Source organism: Cetorhinus maximus, chromosome 8 (genome assembly GCF_964194155.1).
Source record: "Cetorhinus maximus chromosome 8, sCetMax3.hap1.1, whole genome shotgun sequence".
In the NCBI taxonomy this organism is placed as follows: Eukaryota; Metazoa; Chordata; class Chondrichthyes; order Lamniformes; family Cetorhinidae; genus Cetorhinus; species Cetorhinus maximus.
The window spans coordinates 36,650,067-36,668,192 of NC_135886.1; the positions used below are offsets into that span (position 1 = coordinate 36,650,067).

Below are 18,126 nucleotides of genomic sequence, written 5' to 3' on the forward strand. Positions count from 1 at the left end.
TCTGCCTGCACATACCAGTAGAACAGAACAACCAGAGATGGTGGCATAGTGGTATACAGTCAAGAGAGAGTGGCCCTGGAAGACCCTGGACTCAATCATGTTTCAAGACATCAGGTCAAACATGGGCAAGGAAACATTGATAACCCTTCCTCAGCTGATGAATCAGTACTTACCCATGTTGACCGCCACTTGGGAGAAGCACTTGAGAGAGTAGCAAGGGCACAAGATATCTCCCAGGTGGGGGACTTCAAAGTCCATCTCTACTATGCTCTACACAAGATTAGCTCGATATCAGCACTACTGACCAAGTTGGCTGAGTGCTGAAGGAAGAAACTATCAAACCAGGCTTAGGGCAGGCAGTGAGAGAACCAACAGGTAGGAAAATAGGAGCTTCATGACCTCATCCTCATCAATCTACCTGTCACAGATGTATCTGTCCATGACAGCACTGGTAGGACCACCACACAATTCTTGTGGGGATAAAGTCCTGTCTTCACATTGAGAACACACTCCATTGTGGTGCCTATTTTGCACTACCAACTTCTTAAAGATTCAGAATAGATCTAAAAGCTCAAAAATGGGTAACCGAGAGCTGCTGTGGATCATCATCAGAAGAATTGTATTCCATCACAATCTGTAACAACATGGCCTGGCATATCTCTTACTCTACCATTACCATCAAGCCAAGGGATCGAGGATAAAAACAAAAAGTGCTGGAAATACTCAGCAGGTCTGGCAGCATCTGTGGAGAGAGAAACAGAGTTAACATTTTGAGTTGAATCTGACTGTTCTTCAGAACCCTTGTTTTTTATAAGCCAATGGAGCAACTCTGGTTCAATCAGATGTGTAGGAAAACGTGCAGACAACAGCACCAGCCACACCAAAAAATGAGGTACAAACCTTTTGAAGCTACAGCACAGAAGTACATACATGCTAAATGGTGGAAATAACATTCTATAGACAGAGCTAAAGGATACCACAATTAATGGATCAAATCACAGCTCTGCATTCCTGCCACAGCCAGTCATGAATGATGGTGGACAACTAAACAACAGAAGGAAAGAAAAGACTCCATAAACATTCCCATTTTCAGTGATGGGGTTGCCCAGCCCATCAGTACAAAGGACAAGGCTGAAGCATTTGCAACCATCTTCAGCCACAAGTGTCAAATTAATGATCCATCTCGGTTTCCTCCTGAGGTCCTCAACATCACAAAGGCCAGTCTTTAGCGAATTTGATTCACTCCACGTGATATCAAGAACTAGCTGGACACACTGGATATTGCACAGGCTATGGGTCCTGACAACATTCTAGCTGTGCACCAGGAATATCCACGTCTCTAACCAAGCTGCACCAGTACAGCTACAGCACTGGCATCTACCCAACAAAGTGGAATATTGCCTAGGTATGTCCTGTCCACTAAAAGCAGGACAAACCCAATCCCACCAACTAATGTCCCATCAGTCTGCTCTCAATCATCATAAACAAAGTAATGGAAGGTGTCATTGGCAGGGCTATTAAGTGGCACTTACTCACCAATAAGCTGCTGACCATTGCTCAGTTTGGGTTCTGCAGGGACCATTTGCCTCGAGACCTCATTACAGCCTTTGTCCAAACACAGACAAAAAAGGTGAATGCCAGGGATGAGGTGAGAGTGACAGCCCTTCACATTAACACAGCATTTAACCCAGTGTGGCATCATTGTGGCAGTGTCAGACCTGGCTCAGCTGGCAGTACCCTTGCCCCTGAGTCAGAAGGTTGAGGGTTCAACCCCCACTCAAGCATAAGCACAAAAATCAAGGTTAATACTCCAGTGCAGAATAGAGGAAATATTTCGGATGATGCTTTGAACCGGGAGCTTGTTTGCCATCTTAGGTGGGCGTAAAAATCTCATGGAACTATTTCAAAGAAAAGTATGGGCATTATCTGCCTTTAATCAATGCTACAAAAACAGATTATCAGACCATAAGCACATTGTGCAATTTGGCTGTCATGATGCACACATTATAACAACGACTACACTTCAAAAGTACCTCATTGTCTGTAAAGCATTTGGGGTGTGCTGTGGTCATGAAAAACTGTGGATAAATGCAAGTCTTTCGTTATCAAGGCAATGTTTGAGTGCGGCATCAAGGAACCCTAACAAAATTTAAATTAATGGGAATCATGGGGAAACTTCTCCACTGGTTGGAGTCATACCTAGCACAAAGGAAAATGGTTGTCTTGTTCAAGTCCAAACATCTCAGCCAGAAGACATTAGTGCAGAAGTTCCTCAGGGTGACGTCCTAGGCCCAACCATCTTCGGCTGTTTTGTCAAGGACATTTGTCTCATCATAAGTTCAGAAGTGGGGATGCCTGATGATTGCACAGTATTCAAACTCATTCGCAACTCCTCAAATAATGAAGCAATCCATGACTGCAAGCAACAAGGCCTGGGCAACATGCAGGCTTTGGCTGAAAAATGGAAAGTAACATTTGTGCCAAACAAATGCAAGACAATGGCTTTATTCAACAAGAAAAATTGTAATCATCTCTCCTTGACATTCAATGGCACTACCATCACTGGCTCCTCCACTATCAACATCCTAGGGTTAACCATTGCCAAAAAACTTATTTTCAATAGCCATATAAATACTGTGGCTATAGGAGCAGGTCAGAGATTGGGTATTCTATGGTAAGCCACTCAGGTCCTCATTCTTCTTCACTTTTCCATCACCTACAAAACCCAGGTCAGGAGTGTGATGGAATACTCTCCATTTACCTGGATGAGTGCAGAACCAACACCCAATAATCTTGACAATATCCAGGATAAAACAATTTGCTTGATTGGTACTCCACATCCCAACATAAACATTTACTCCCTCCACCACCAGTACACCATGTGGACAATCTAGACTATCTACAAGATGCACAGCAGCAATTTGGCAAGGTTTCTTCAATAGTACCTCCCATGCTTGTGACCTCTACTGCCTGAAGGACAAAGGTAGCAGGCACATGGTAACACCATGGCCAGGATTTTCCGGCCCTGTTGCGGGCGGGACCTGTTGCGGGCAGGACCCGCCACAGGCGAGGCAGCATCTCACCAGAAGTCCATTGACTTGCGGCAGGACCAGAAGATCACAGCGATGGGCGGGTGCAGAAAACCCCGCCCCCACTACCTGCGTTTTCCCCTCCAAGTCAAACAAATTCCTGGCTTGGAAATATATAGCCTTTCCTTCATTGTTGCTGGATCTAAATCCTGGAACTCCCTCCCAAACAGCATTGCAGGTACACCGTATAGACAGCAGTGATTCATGAAGGATGCTCATCATTATCTTCTCAAGGGCATTTAGGGTGGACATTAAGTGCTGGCCTTGCCAGCGACACCCACATCATGAATTTAAAAAAATCAAAAGTAATACCACTCCATTTTTTGATAACACCACTCTTCCCTTGAAAGGGAGCCAGGGACTGAATGACTACAATAGATAGGAAGTTTAAAATAAAGCTATGGCAAATTACAGGCAATTTTCTGAATTTCTTCGTTACACTCCCTCTGAGCCCCCCACTGCGGGTGCTGGATTACAGCATCACCCGGCAAAGTTAGATATCACTTGTTGGATCTGAGTTGTTAGAATGTGCACTGGTGCTTAGAGAATCTCTGAAATGCACATGAGCACCCCATGTAATCCCTCCAGTTTATTTTGTTTCCAATAACCTGCCAGAGCATGACAAGAGCTATAAACACTGGGGGTATGTTAGGAGTAACATTTGAGATTGTCAAGAGTGGAATGGATTGCAAAGGTTATTAGAGCTGTATTTATTTTTAAGGGTGACATTCATCAAAACTTTTTAACCAAGAAAGATGATTTTCACCTCAAGTGAATAACAATATGTGACATGTCTCTTGCTACACATTCCTATTGCTGTGTTAGAGTACATATATGCTGTCACTTTTTAATGCCAGAGTCCACTGGTTTTGGCTAAATATCAACACAGGAGGAGTTAGGTTCTGGTCTGACACTGAAATATTAATGAAGCCAAATAGTGTAAAATCCCCTCAAGGATGCCACCATGCTGTGCTTATGCCTAGCATCGCGTAGATTAGAGCATAACTTCAGTGGGGGTGGCAGGGGGCAGTCTAACTGGGTGCACAAGCACTTAGGATCTCCTGAAACTTTATAAATTTATTGCAGTCGTTTTAATCTTTTGAGAAAACTAACTCTCCTGACTAAACTCTCACACCATTAAAAAATATAAGCATGCAGAGCTCTCTCCAAGCAACCAGAGGACTCACAACCTACCACATAACACAAGTGTTGCCAACTGACCTTTCTAGTTGACAATCTCAGGCCATTAGTGCAATGAGAACAGTCACGGAGCCAGTTAGCTGGACGACTGCTGTGGATCAGATTGGTGCCAACACCATGGGGTTCAATACCTGTTTCATGCAGAGGTGGATTCTGACTCCTTGCCCTGCCCATGGGGGAGGTTGTGAGTGACACAGTAGGTCAGACCTGTCTTCAGGCAGAGAACTCAAAAAAAAAACGGAGTCACGTTTCTGACCAAAACGTTAAACTTTTAAAGCATTAACGGCGAATCATCCACTTCTCAAGAGAGAGAAACAGCTCCTTGGGGCTCTATCTGAAATATTGTGGTTTTTTTGCTATTTCCACAATCTGGGGCTATTGCTTTAATTATCTTCCACAAAAGGAGCTGGCGCTGGGCGAGAGAGATAGCGGGGGCGGTGCGAGTTCTGAGCAAGGAGGTGGCACCGAGCTGCTGCGGGAAGGTAAACGCTTTACAGCGCGTAACAACCGGCTGCCGTTTGTCTTAGAGAAATGTGTGTGTGTGTGTGTCTGTGGGGGAGTTTAATTTAAGAGAAGAATTACCGTGCTGTAATTGTTCCTGTGCCGCAGTGAAGTGTGCCTTGTTACTCCGCACGGCTGGAGGAGGGCTCGATCAGGAATTTTCTGGCAACATTTATTTTTGATAAAAGGTAATACTTGAGAGCGAAAACGAAGGAAATTGCCACGCTTTAAAATCAGTGCCGTGTGTGTTTGCAGTCACACAATAGACGCTTGCATATGTGGGGTTTGTGTAAACAGCGCCCTCGCAACAGTTGAGGCGGAGGGTCAATTTCCAGTGTCGATTGATCTCGCCGCAGATGTGATGTATTTCCATAGAAAACTTTAAATCTGCTTTCCCTATAGTGCCCTGAATAAATAAACAGCGTCACTAATAAACCTGACACTTAAATAAGAAAAGCATTAAAATATCGTTTCTAAAACTTCTATTTCAGCGGTGTACAGATTTGCACATCCATTCTCCAGCATTATATGTTTCTCCCTTGATAACTAAAATTACATTAATCACCACCTTTGGTAAATGATCTTTAGAGAACATTGCATCGTTAACATTTGCCAGAGCGATTTTTAAAAAATGACTTTGTACTCCTCTCAAGCAAACATTGAAACATATTCACATCAAAAGAAAACATAAATGTAAATCTAATTCTGTTCTTGAGAGCAGGGTAGAAGCTGGGATCCAGTTGCAGAGAATAAAAATGCACATTTCTGCACCCCAATTAAAAAAAATAAATGGAACCTGGTTGTCCATTTGTTGTGAATCTTTTACTTTTGTACTATCAGTGCTGAGTGGTCCATTGAGTTGAGGGTGGAGGTAATGTTTTCACCCGTTTGTCTGTTTCTCTGTAAACAATATATCTCAAAAACTAATGGATAAAATTCAACTAAACTTGATGCACTGATAAGGTATGTCCCAAGGAAGAATTGGTTGGTTTTTGATGAAGATGTGGATCCAGATATCAGAATCTTTATAAAGGTTCTGTTAAGATTGGGATATGGGGAGAATTAACTGTTTTTCTTTCAGAATATTGTAAGTTGTTTTATTTAGAATGTTGTTGATTGTTTTAGAATGTTATGGATTGCCTCAGCTGCTGTGGTGGAAATGTGAGCAGAGTTTTCAGAGCAGATTGTTAGTTGTAGATTGATCTGAAGAGATGGAAGCTTTTAATAAAAATATTATTTTTCAGCTTTGTAGTTACAGAGCATCAACCAGGCAGAAAAAAAGCCTCAAGGAAGAGCTATGTAATTGTAATAATATTGAGTTAACATGCGTGGTGGAAGTTTGCACTCTATTGAGCGCTCACGTCATCTAGTTTCTTTTGTTATGGGTCCCTGCAAATATAATTTTTTTATTTGTATATTTTAACAGAATTATGAAATGCCTACACAGGGACTGTAAAGGTTTATTTACTTTGGACTGTGTGTGTAATAAACAATAAGTTTATTTTGTCCTTGCCAGGTATTGTAATTGAGGACAAAAAGGCGAGAGTAAAGCTTATCTTTTGTCCAGGATTGAAATACAAATTGAAATTGAAGAAGCCCATTGTGTTTGGAACTGCTTTCACAGTTTTCTGGTAAAATAATTTAGCAAAAAAAATGTTTTTATTGGGTTGTGGTTACTATTTTTAATCTTTTTAAACATTGTTTAGTTGCATTAAGAAGCATGAGTATAGAATCTAATTACTAAGTACAGTAAGATTCGTGCTCTGAATAACGCTACATTCTCAGTAAATGATGTCAGTATGCAATAGAACAATAGCCAAAGTGGGTGGAAATCCTTCCTGTTTTCTGAATTGGTCATCAGAAACAGCATGTTCTATGTTTTAGTGAGGACTGAAAAGGTTGCAGGCTCAAAACCTGGCTTGCATAGATTAGCTGATTTCAGCTATGGCGCCATAAAGAATGCTAGGGTTGGCTCTAACACCCCTGATTAAAATAACCTTTCCTGTTAGTTGTATACCTGTGCCGTTGTTGGGGAAGGATATGATTGGATTTGATCATATCGAACCCAGTGGTTCATTGCTCCCAGCCCTGGTTCACACATCAACAACAGTGACATAAGCAAGTTATTAGAAGTTAGTGAATCAATGGGACTGTATGTCAGATTTAGGGGAGGAGAAGGAGGTAAAAGTAATGTAGCATTTGCACCACTCAAGTGCCAGGCAATGACCTTCTCCAACAAGACACAATCTATCCATCTCCCCTTGACATTCAATGGCATAACCATCACTGAATCCCCCAATATCAACATCCTGGGGGTTACCACTGACCAGAAACTGAACTGAACCGGTCACATAAATACTGGGGCTACAAGAGCAGGTCAGAGCTGGGAATACTGAGGCAAGTAACTCACCCCCTGACTTCCCAAAGCCTGTCCATTGTCTACAAAACACAAGTCAAGAGTGATTCTGGAATGGTGCCTGCAGATTTGAAGGTTGCCAATGGAACCCCAGTGTTTAAGAAAGGAGAGAGAGGGAAAGTGGGGACTTACAGACCTGTTAGCCTGATGTCAGAAGTAGGGAAAATACTAGAATCTATTATAAAGGATGTGATAATTGGACACTTAGAAAATAATGATCTGATTGGGCAGAGTCAACATGGATTTATTAAAGTGAAATTGTGTTTGACAAACCTGTTGGGAGTTTTTTGAGTATGTTACTAACTGTAGATAATGGGAAACCAGTGGCTATGGTGTATTTGGATTTTCAAAAGGCCTTCAATAAGGTCCCACACAGGAGGTTGGTAAACAAAATTAGAGCACACAGCATAGGGGGCAGTATTCTGGCATGAATTGAGGAATAATTAATGGACTGATAACAGAGAGTAGGAATAAATGGGTTATTCTAAGTTTGGCCATTTGTGGCTAATGGAGTACCGCAAGGATCAGTCCTTGGGCCCAGCTGTTCACAATCTATATCCATGATTTGGATGCGGAGACTAAATGTAATATTTCCAAGTTTGCAGATGACACAAAACTAGGTGGGAATGTGAACTGTAAGGAGGATGCAAGGAGGCTTCAAGAGGATTTGGACAGGCTTAGTGAGTGGGCAAGAACATGGCAGTTGGAATATAATATACATAAATGTGAGGTTATTCTCTGTGGTAGGAGGAATGGAAGTACACAGTATTTCTCAAATGGTGAGAGCTTGGGAAGTGCTGATGTCCAACGGGACCTGGATGTCCTTGTTCACAAGTTACTAAAAGCTAACATGCAGGTCCAGCAAGCAATTAGGAAGGCAAATGGAATGCTGGCCTTTATTGTAAGATGATTTGAGTACAAGAGTAAAAGAAGATTTGCTTCAATTATATAGAACCTTGGTTAGACAGCACCTGGAGTATTGTGTACAGTTTTGTTCCCCTTACCTAAGGAAGGATATACTTGCCATTGAGGGAGCACAGCGGAGGTTCACCAGACTAATTCCTGGGATGGTGGAACTGTCCTATGAGGAGCGATTAACAGGACTGGGCCTGTATTCTCTAGATTTTAGAAGAATGAGAGGTGATCTCATTAAACCATACAAAACTCTCAAAGGGCTCGACAGAGCAGGTGCAGAAAGGATGTTTCCCCTCACAGGGGATTATAGATCCAAGGGACACATTCTCAGATTAAAGGGCAGGCCGTTTGGGTCTGAAATGAGGAGGAATTTCTTCAGAGAGGGGAGTGAATCTTTGAAATTCTCTACCCCAGAGGGCTGTGAAGGCTCAGTTGTTGAGTATTTTTAAGACAGAGATCAATAGATTTCTAGATACTAGTGACATCAAGAGATATGGGGATAGCATGGGAAAGTGATGTTGAGGTAGCCGATTCGCCATGATCGAGTTGAATGGTGGAGCTGGCTACAGAGGTTGAATGGCCTACTCCTGCTCCTCTATTCTTATGTGATGGAATGCTCTCCATTTGCCTAGATGAGTGCAGTTCCAATAGCACACGAAGTTCAACACCATCCAGGACAAAGTAGCCTGCTTGATCGGCACCCCATCCTGCACCTTAAAAATTCACTCCCTCCACCACAAGTACGTACCATTTGCAGGATACACTGCAGCAACTCAATAAGGCTCCTTCAACAGCACCTTCCAAATCCGCGATATCTACCACCTAGAAGGACAAGGGCAGCAGACGCATTTTGAAAACCACCACCTGCAAGTTTCCCTCCAAGCCACACGCCATCCTAACTTGGAACTATATTGCTGTTCCTTCACAGTCACTGGATCAAAATCCTGGAACTCTCTTCCCAGCAGTGCTGTGGATGTATCTGTACCACATGGACTGCAGTAGCTCAAGAAGGCTGCTTACCAAAACCTTCTCAAGGGCAATTAGGGATGGACAATAAGTACTGACTTTGCCAGTGATGTCGATTTCCCGTGAAAGGATTAACAGAAAAGCATGTTAGTGCTTCAGAGCTGTGTTCCATATACTGGTATGATAGCAGCTGTTTGATAACTACTGTTTTAATTATCACTCATAAAATAACTATTCAAGACCACTTAATTTAAATTGTATGTTTATTAAATAGTCACTGTTTCATTCATTCAGGCAACCATGAAAATTCTTTCTGACAAATTAAGGCCCTTCAATTTTATTTTATACTTCAATCCAAAGGTAATCAACACATAAAATGCACGTTTTTGTCTCTTTTTTTCTTGGTATGTTTTCTCCTTAACTTGGCTGTGCAGTTTATTCATTCATGGGATATAATCAATGCTGACTAGGCCAGTATTTATTACCCATCCTAATTGCCTTTGACAAGGTGGTGGTGAGCTGCCTTCTTGAGCTGCTGCAGTCCATGTGGTGTAGGTACACCCACAGTGCTGTTGGGAGGGAGTTCCAGCATTTTGACCCAGCGACAGTAAAGGAACAGCGATATACAAGTCAGGGTGGTGTGTGACTTGGAGGGGAACTTGCAGGTGGCGGTTTTCCCATGAACCAGCTGCCTTTGTTCTTCGAGGTGGTAGGGGCCACTGTTTTGGAAGGTGCTGGCAAAGGAGCCTTGCGAATTGCCTCAGTGCATCCTATATATGTTACACTCTGCTGGCACAGTGCACCAGAGATGGATAGGCTGCCAATCAAGCGAGTTGCTTTGTCCCGGATTGCGTCGAGCATCTTAAGTGTGTTTGGAGCTGCACTAATCCAGGTAAGTGGAGAGGATTCCATCACACTCCTGATTTGTTCCTTTAAAAGATGGACTGACTTTGGGGAGTCAGTATGTGAGCTCTCAAAGACAATGGCTAAAATAAGCTGTTTAAGGAGCCTTATTGAGTTACTGCAGTGCATCTTACATTTGATACACATCTGTGGTGGAGGGAATGAATTTTTAAGATGCTGGATGGGGTGCCAATCAAGCAGGCTGCTCTGTCCTGGATGGTGTTGAGCTCTGTGTGTTGTTAGAGCTGCACTCATCCAGGCAAGTGGAGAGTATTCCATCACACAGGAGCAGGAGTAGGCCATTCAGCCCCTCGAGCCAGTTCCACCATTCAACTCAATCAAGTCTGATCATCTACCTCAATGCAACTTTCCCACACTATCCCCATATCCCTTGATGTCATTAGTATTCCCTCTGACCTCTTTTTGCCACAGTTATTATGAAGGTGTATAGAATGTTGATTTATAATGTCATCGGCTGGAGATATATATAAATATATATATATATATATATATATGAAAAGAACGCTTTTGCTAAGCAAAGGACACTGGCCTACAGAAGCTACTTTGTTGCATTATAGTCACAAGCTGCTTTTTGGAGACACAGAGACTATGGAGTTCTCAGAGATAGTGGCTAAAATAAGCCCAGATCGAAAGCAGGGAGAGGTCACGTGACCCAGCTCTTGGGTGCAAAATATACTGGATTTGAACTGTCAGAGAGACAATGTCACAGGGGCATTGGCCTTACCCCCTCTCTCTTTCCCTGAAACTTCTCTCATCAAAGCTGAGCTATTTGTGATTGAAAACCTAGAAGACCTCAATGCTGCCAGCCAAGAGTTCTTAAAGAAGGATTCTGAATTCTAAATCAACAACACCACCTCCAAGAGAAAAGAGAGTCAACCCACCACAACTGCAGATCAGTTGCTCCAGTGAGAAACCCAAGTACCAACAGCTACTGTGGAAAGTGACCCATCAGTTGTAAACAAGCATCCGGACGATCCGTGAATAATTAGTTTTCTGAGTGGACTTTTTACTTGGCCAAGTTTTAAGATCTGCTGGTCTGCAGAATTTTATTTCTTTTTTGCATCTGGGTGGGGGAGGCGGGGAGGGGGGTTGTTGTGTGTTTGTTACTTTTGCATTAGTGAGTAGTTGGACACATTTGCACATTTCAAACTTTTGTTAATAATTTCTGCATTTTCCCCCTAGTGAGTTTTAGCAATAAAACTAATTGTTGTTAACTTGAGGAGCCTGGCTGGCTCATTTCTTGCAATGAGCTACGCACAATTAATTGGCTATATCACCTTTTTAAATTCAAACTCTGTTATAACCAATCCAAGAGTGGGGCAAAGAGAGGAGTCAGTTCACCCCTCCTAACCTGGTTGTAACACAATATTTATATGGCTGCCCTGTTAAGCTTCTAGACAATGGTAACCCCGAGAATGTTGATGGTGGGGGATTCAGTGATAGTAATGCCGTTGAATGTCAAGAATAGGTGGTTAGATGCTCTCTTATTTGGCCATGGTCATTGCCTAGCACTTTGCCTAGTGCAATATTACTTACCACTTATTAAGCCAAGCTTGAATGTTGTTCAGGTCTTGCTTCTTGCATATTGATAGGTAGAAGTGTGGATATTTTTCCACAAAGAAGGGGGGAAAATAGTATTTAAGAAGGCAGCATGGATTACTTGTGCTCCCTTACTTGAATTGGCACATGAACAGAGCCAGGAGACAATTAGCTTTTATAGTTACTTAATCTGGGCGTGTGACACAGGTAAGGAAAGGAAAGACAAATGATCAGTCGGGTATTGGAACCTGCATTCCTACAATTTGGAGCACTGCTGTAATCTTAGGATGCATAAATAAATAATGTAAAACTTTTGAAATTATTTAAATTCGAAGGTCTTAAGCACTTTGGCCATAGAGATTATGCATCAGATTCTCCTCTCTGCTAATTCCTTTACATATATGCCAGGCTCCACTCTTCTATTCTAATTAGCCAACACACAATCCCATTTTAGCTTTAGTCTTCCAGGAACTCCTTTCTGCTTTTCTGGTTTATCTTTTGCTTTTCTTACTTACTTTTCTTAGTTTCTTCTTTTCCTGTCAGGTCCTAGATGTTCATTTCTTTTGTATGACTTCACTTTTCAGTTTTAATCTTTCTATTCTGATCTGTCGCTCAACTTTTTAATATTTATTTCCTTCTCCTGTTTTCCCTCTCCACATAGACAGAATCCCAGGCTTTTGTTGAATATCTAAAGAGATCAAGATCAATGTATATTTAATCCAGAAGGCTTTCATTCTATTTCACATTGAGGGGCGGGGTCATCACTATGTTTGGGGCGGGCCCACAACTCCTGCAAAAATGCATTCGCAGAGTCTGTCCTGATTCATCCTTGAAATGAAGGATTGACCCATGTGGATCGATTTTCCTTTTTCTTCTAAAGGTTTGGAGATTTCCTCAGACCTCTGCAGAACTTATGCTAATTCTGGACTCTGATGCCTTTAAAGGGCATAAAATTGGAACTGCAATAATATTGCAGGAATTCACCAGGTACTTAAAAAGACACTAAATGATTCCAAAATGAATAATATTTATGGCCCTCCCTGGATCTAGAGCACACAAAAAAGGAATTTACAAGTATTAGTCGGCTTTGCTAGAAGAAGATGGATTTGCCAGCTCTTGGCACCAGAAAGCAAAATCTAAATTTTGAGACTGTAACGAATGTTAAAATGTGAATAATTAACACAGCTCATGGGTGGAACTTTAACCCATCCTGCCCAGTAGAATTCGGGTGGGGCTCTGTTAAAATGGAGCATACGGGTTTAGCATCCCATTCCATCCGGAATCCAGCTGGCCACCACTTGAACTGTAATTAGGTGGCTTAGGCGTCTGCTGGATGCAGTTGGGAACCTCATAAAATGCATACAAATGAGGGGCCCATTATGTCAATGAGACCCTTATTGCATTTGAACCCAGGCCCACCAGGTGAAGGCAAGAACACTGTTTCAGGTTCCACATTGAAAGTCATGGCTACCCCTGTCACGAATTCCACACCCTTCCCTCCTGAATCCACCTTTCCTTGACTATTCTACAGGCTGGTAACCTTTCATTTGGTTTTGGAAAATGACCTCTGTCTACCAGAACTCATTTTCTGCCTGTTTCAGCTGCCAACAACATGCAGAAGAGACTGGGAATTTAAATACGGTGGGCCTGAGACACAGTGCGTTTTGTACTCACCGTCCCTCCACCCAATCTTAAACCCGCTGTGCGTTAAGATCAACCCCCATATTTTTCTAAAACCTCAGGGCAAGACATTTGGTGAATTATCCCTGGATCTGGAGTTTGAAGTCTCTTCATTGAATTATATTAGTGAAAAAGGATGTTCTAGAGCTTCACGGAGACCACATTAAAAAAAAGGAAGTTGGGGAGAAAGATGTTACCAAAATTGACATTGCTTGGTATCTGTCAGTAAGTATTGTGTTGCAATTCCTCAAATTTATTTCCAGATGTGGTTTGTTTTTGATACAGTACTGGACAAATACTGCAACTTTCTCAGTTGTAATGTTAGAAGACTTGTGCAGTATTGAAAAGTAAAATGATAAATCCCTATAGTGACGTAAGTTCCTTTATCATAAATTGTCAATTTCTAAGTGACCAAGGACAATTATCCACTAACGAATATTCATGTAATGTACATAGGAAGCTTTTAAGTTCTTTAGATAGGAGACATTGGCCTTGGAATCATGCCATGCAGTAATAGTGGGCGAACACTCAGCGCAAAGAAGAATTGCAGATGAATGCTGCCTTAATGGAGGGATCAGTGGGGCAATGCTTCCACTGAAATTCACACGACGATTCGCTTAGAAATTGACAGTTTATGATAAAGGAACTTAAGTTACTCTAGGGATTTATCATTTTACTTTTCAATACTGCACAAGGCCAGTCTTCTAACATTTCAACTGGGAAATTAGCAGTATTTGTCCAATACTGTATCAAAAACAAACCACACCTGAAACCACACCGTGAATGCAGGCTGAAGTAATTCTTCTTATTACATGGACATTCCCTTAAAATGTAGCAAATTCTATTTGCAATTTTTAAGATTACTGAAAAATATAAGCCACATTTGCATACTTTATATACTTTATAGTTATTTCCCCTAATTTGTGGAGCAGTGTTTCTTTCTAAAAATTGCTTTTACTGCTAATTTAGATTTCAAAAATTGGCACAAAGAATGAATACATATTTTAAAATCAGTACTTTGAGCTTTTTTTAGTGGACAATGTGACCGCATAGCTGGCAGTTGTCAGTAACATGTACTAGGGCAAATCCAGGTCAAAGCGCAGTGAAGTAACTTATTAATTTATTCATTCATGGCACGTGAACGTCGCTGGGTAGGCCAGCATTTTTATTGCCCATCCCTAATTGCCCTTGAGAAGGTGGTGGTGAGCCACTTCTTGAACCGCTGCTGGCCAAAGGTCATTTGCCAAAACCAAATGAAAGGTTGCCAGCCTGCAGATTAGTCATGGGAAGGTGGTTTCAGAAGGGTTTTCTCAGGAGGGAAGGGTGTGGAATTCAGGGTAGGGACAGCCATGACTTTCAATGTGGAACCTGAAACAGCATTCCTGCCTTCACCTGATGGGCCTGGGTTCAAATGCAATGAGGGTCTCATTGACATATGGAAAACAGTGCTGTTAGAGAGGGAGTTCCAGGATTTTGACCCAGCGACAGTGAAGGAACAGCGAAACAGTCCCAATTAATTTAGAATGGCTTGTGGCTTGGAGAGAACTTGCAGGTAGCAATATTCCCATACTGCCCTTGTTCTTCTAGATAGTGGAGGTTGCAGTTTTGGAAGGTGCTGTCAAAGGAACATTGGTGAGTTGCTGCAGTGCATCTTGTGGATGGTATATACTGCTGCCACTGTGCGTTGGTGGTGGAGGGAGTGAATGTCTAAGGTGATGGATGGGGTGCCATTTAAGCAGGCTACTTTGTCCTGGATGGTGTTGAGCTGCACTCACCCAAGCAAGTGGAGAGTATTCCGTCACACTCCTGACTTGTGCCTTGTAGATAGTGGACAGGCTTTGGGAAGTCAGGAGGTGAGTTACTCTCTGCAGAATTTCCAGCCTCTGATCTGCTCTCATAGTCACAGTATTTATATGACTAGTCCAGTTCAGTTTCTGGTCAATGGTAACCCCCAGAATGTTGATAGTGGGGGATTCAGCAATAGTAATTCCATTAAACGTCAAAGGAAGATGGTTAGATTCTCTTTTGTTGGAGATGGTCAATGCCTGGCACTTGTGTGGCGTAAATGTTGTTTGCCACTTATTAGCCCAAGCCTGAATGTTGTCCAGGTCTTGCTGCATATGGACACGGACTGCTTCAATATTTGAGGAATCGTGAATGATGTTGAACATTGTGCAATCATCAGCAAACATCCCCACTTCTGACCTTATGATGGAAGGAAGGTCATTGATGAAGGGGTTGAAGATGGTTGTGCTTAGGATATTACCCTGAGGAACTCCTGCAGCGATATCCTGGGACTAAGATGAATGACCTCCAACAATCACAATCACCTTTCTTTGTGCTAGTTATGACTCTAGCCAAAGTTGACCAATTAAACTTGCTACCATAAGAGGTTGGTGTACTAGGTCTTGTAAGGAATAGAGTAAGAACATGGAAGTTATTTACGTAGCAAAATGAAGGTAGTTCAGGAATCCAGCTCTGAAAGAGGAAAGAAATGGAGATTTTTGAATTGATGGCATGACAGGAAGGCTGTTTGCATTCCTATTTGAAAACTTAGCATCAAACAATGATCATTTAACCAATCGCTGATTTTTGCTGCCTGTTTGTACAAAACATTTGGAAGCGCTTGAGCTTTATTTGCCGTTCAAAAGTCATGGGGCAGTGGGAAGGTGGTGGAGGATAGTGTGCATAAGTGGGGTGGGTCGCATTGCCGAGGATAGAACAAATAGGTGCAGGAAAGAGAGATAGCGCAACTCAAGGCTGAAAAGTCAAAGTCCACCAGTTCTGGAGTGGATAGCTGGGTTCTGGAGGAAACTCTAGGGCTCTGGTAGGGTGGCTAGTTCCACACCAAAACGCTTGGCTAATGCAGACCTCTGTTCTAACCATTCCAATTTTACTGCCATACCAAGATTGCAGATAGAAGTACCACCCAGTGTCTTGTTTGTTGCTCAACTCTTCTGCCTGTAGAACCATGGAAAGTTACAGTAAAGAAAGAGACTCTAATGGAAATAACCCCAGTATCTGAATTTGCTTCTCATAAGTATGGTTTCCTATCCCTGTGGAATCTGTTGTGTGCATTTTATGGCAATAATTTCTTCATATGCTGGGTGCACAAACTGCATACAGTAATTTACTTAGAGATAATCTGAAATTGACTACAGATACATTTCTCAGTTCTTTGACTGGAGATATGTAGAAAATTCATAAATCACCCCATTAAACTAAATGGAAGCAGTCAGGTGCAGGGAAATTGACTGGCATCCCATAAGGATGTCAATTAGGATGTGAAAACATGATTACTCAACTTTTTTTAGTGCTGCTAGGTGGATAATTATTCAAAACTACTTCTAAAGTTCCTCCACTTTGCAGATACTTTGAAGAGGAAACAGGGAAGAAACCTAGGATGTGACCCATACACTGAAATCATACTTTCTTAAGTAGCTACCTCCAGGCTGCAGATTAGTGTCAATCCCTGGTTAATATTACCTGGAATGCATTGTACCCTATTGCGATGCCACATGGAATCATAAAAGTGGGTTTCAGCTTTCATACAGCTACAATACTGGCATCTACCTGGTTATGTGGAAAATTGCCCAGGTATGCCCTGTACACAAAAAGCAGGACAAATCCAACCCAGCCAATTACCTCCCCATCAGTCTATTCTCAATCATCAGTGAAGTAATGGAAGGGGTCATCAACAGTGCTATCAAGCAGCACTTGTTTAGCAATAACCTGTTCACTGACACCCAGTTTGGGTTCTACCAGGGCCACTCAGCTCCTGAACTCATTACAGTGTCAAACTTCTTGAGTGTTGTGGGAGCTGCAACGTTGACAAAAGAGCCAAACTCCAAAGGTGAGGTGAGAGTGACTATCCTTGACATCAAGGCAACATTTAACCAAGTGTGGCATCAAGGAGCCCTAGCAAAACTGGAGTCAATGGGAATCAGCGGGGAAACTCTCCACTGGTTGGAGTCATACCTAGCACAAAGGAAGATGGTTGTGGTTGTTGGAGGTCAGTCACCCCAGCTCCAGGACATCACTGCAGAAGTTCCTCAGTGTCCTTGGCCCAACCATCTTCAGCTGCTTCATCAATGACCTTCCTTCCATCATAAGGTCAGAAGTGGGGATGTTCGCTGATGATTGCACAATGTTCAGCACCATTTGCGACTCCTCAGATACTGAAGCAATCTATGTCTAAATGCAGCAAGACCTGGACAACATCTTGGACCTTGGACTGAAGTAACATTCATGCTACACAAGTGCCAGGCAATGAACATCTCCAACAAGAGAGAATCCAACATCGCCCCTTGACGTCCAATGGCATTACTATCACTGGATCCCCCACTATCAACATCCTGGGGGTTACCATTGACCAAAAACTGAACTGGACTAGTCATATAAATACTGTGACTATGAGAGGAGGTCAAAGGCTAGGAATTCAGTGACGAGAAACTCACCTCCTGACTCCCTAAAGCCTATCTACTATCTACAAGGCACAAGTCAGGAGTGTGATGGAATACTCTACCCTTACCTGAATGAGTGCAGCTCCCACAACACTCAAGAGGCTTGACACCATCCAGGACAAAGCAGCCCACTTGATTGGCACCACATCGACAAATATTCACTTGCTCCACCACCCAAGCACAGTAGCAGAAATGTGCACCATCTACAAGATGCACTGCAGAAATTCACCAAAGCTCCTTAGACAGCACCTTCCAAACCCATGACCACTACCATCTAGAAGGACAAGGGCAGCAGATAGATGGGAACATCACCACCTGGAAGTTCCTTTCCAAGCCCCTCACCATCCTGACTTGGAAATATATCGCCATTCCTTCATTGTCACTGGGTCAAAGTCCTGGAGCTCCCTTACTAACAGCACTCTGGATGTACCTA

General features: G+C 42.4%; 1 protein-coding gene across 1 annotated transcript in view; it reads left to right on the forward strand.

Annotated features, from left to right (window-relative positions):
• Positions 1-4,337: 4,337 nt before the first annotated feature.
• LOC144683562 (neuron navigator 1-like) overlaps positions 4,338-18,126 on the forward strand; it is a 725,427-nt gene continuing 711,638 nt past the window's right edge. Inside the window, exon 1 of the mRNA XM_078546698.1 lies at positions 4,338-4,771. The gene's annotated coding sequence lies outside the window, so the exon portion shown is untranslated. The remainder of the gene's footprint in view (positions 4,772-18,126) is intronic.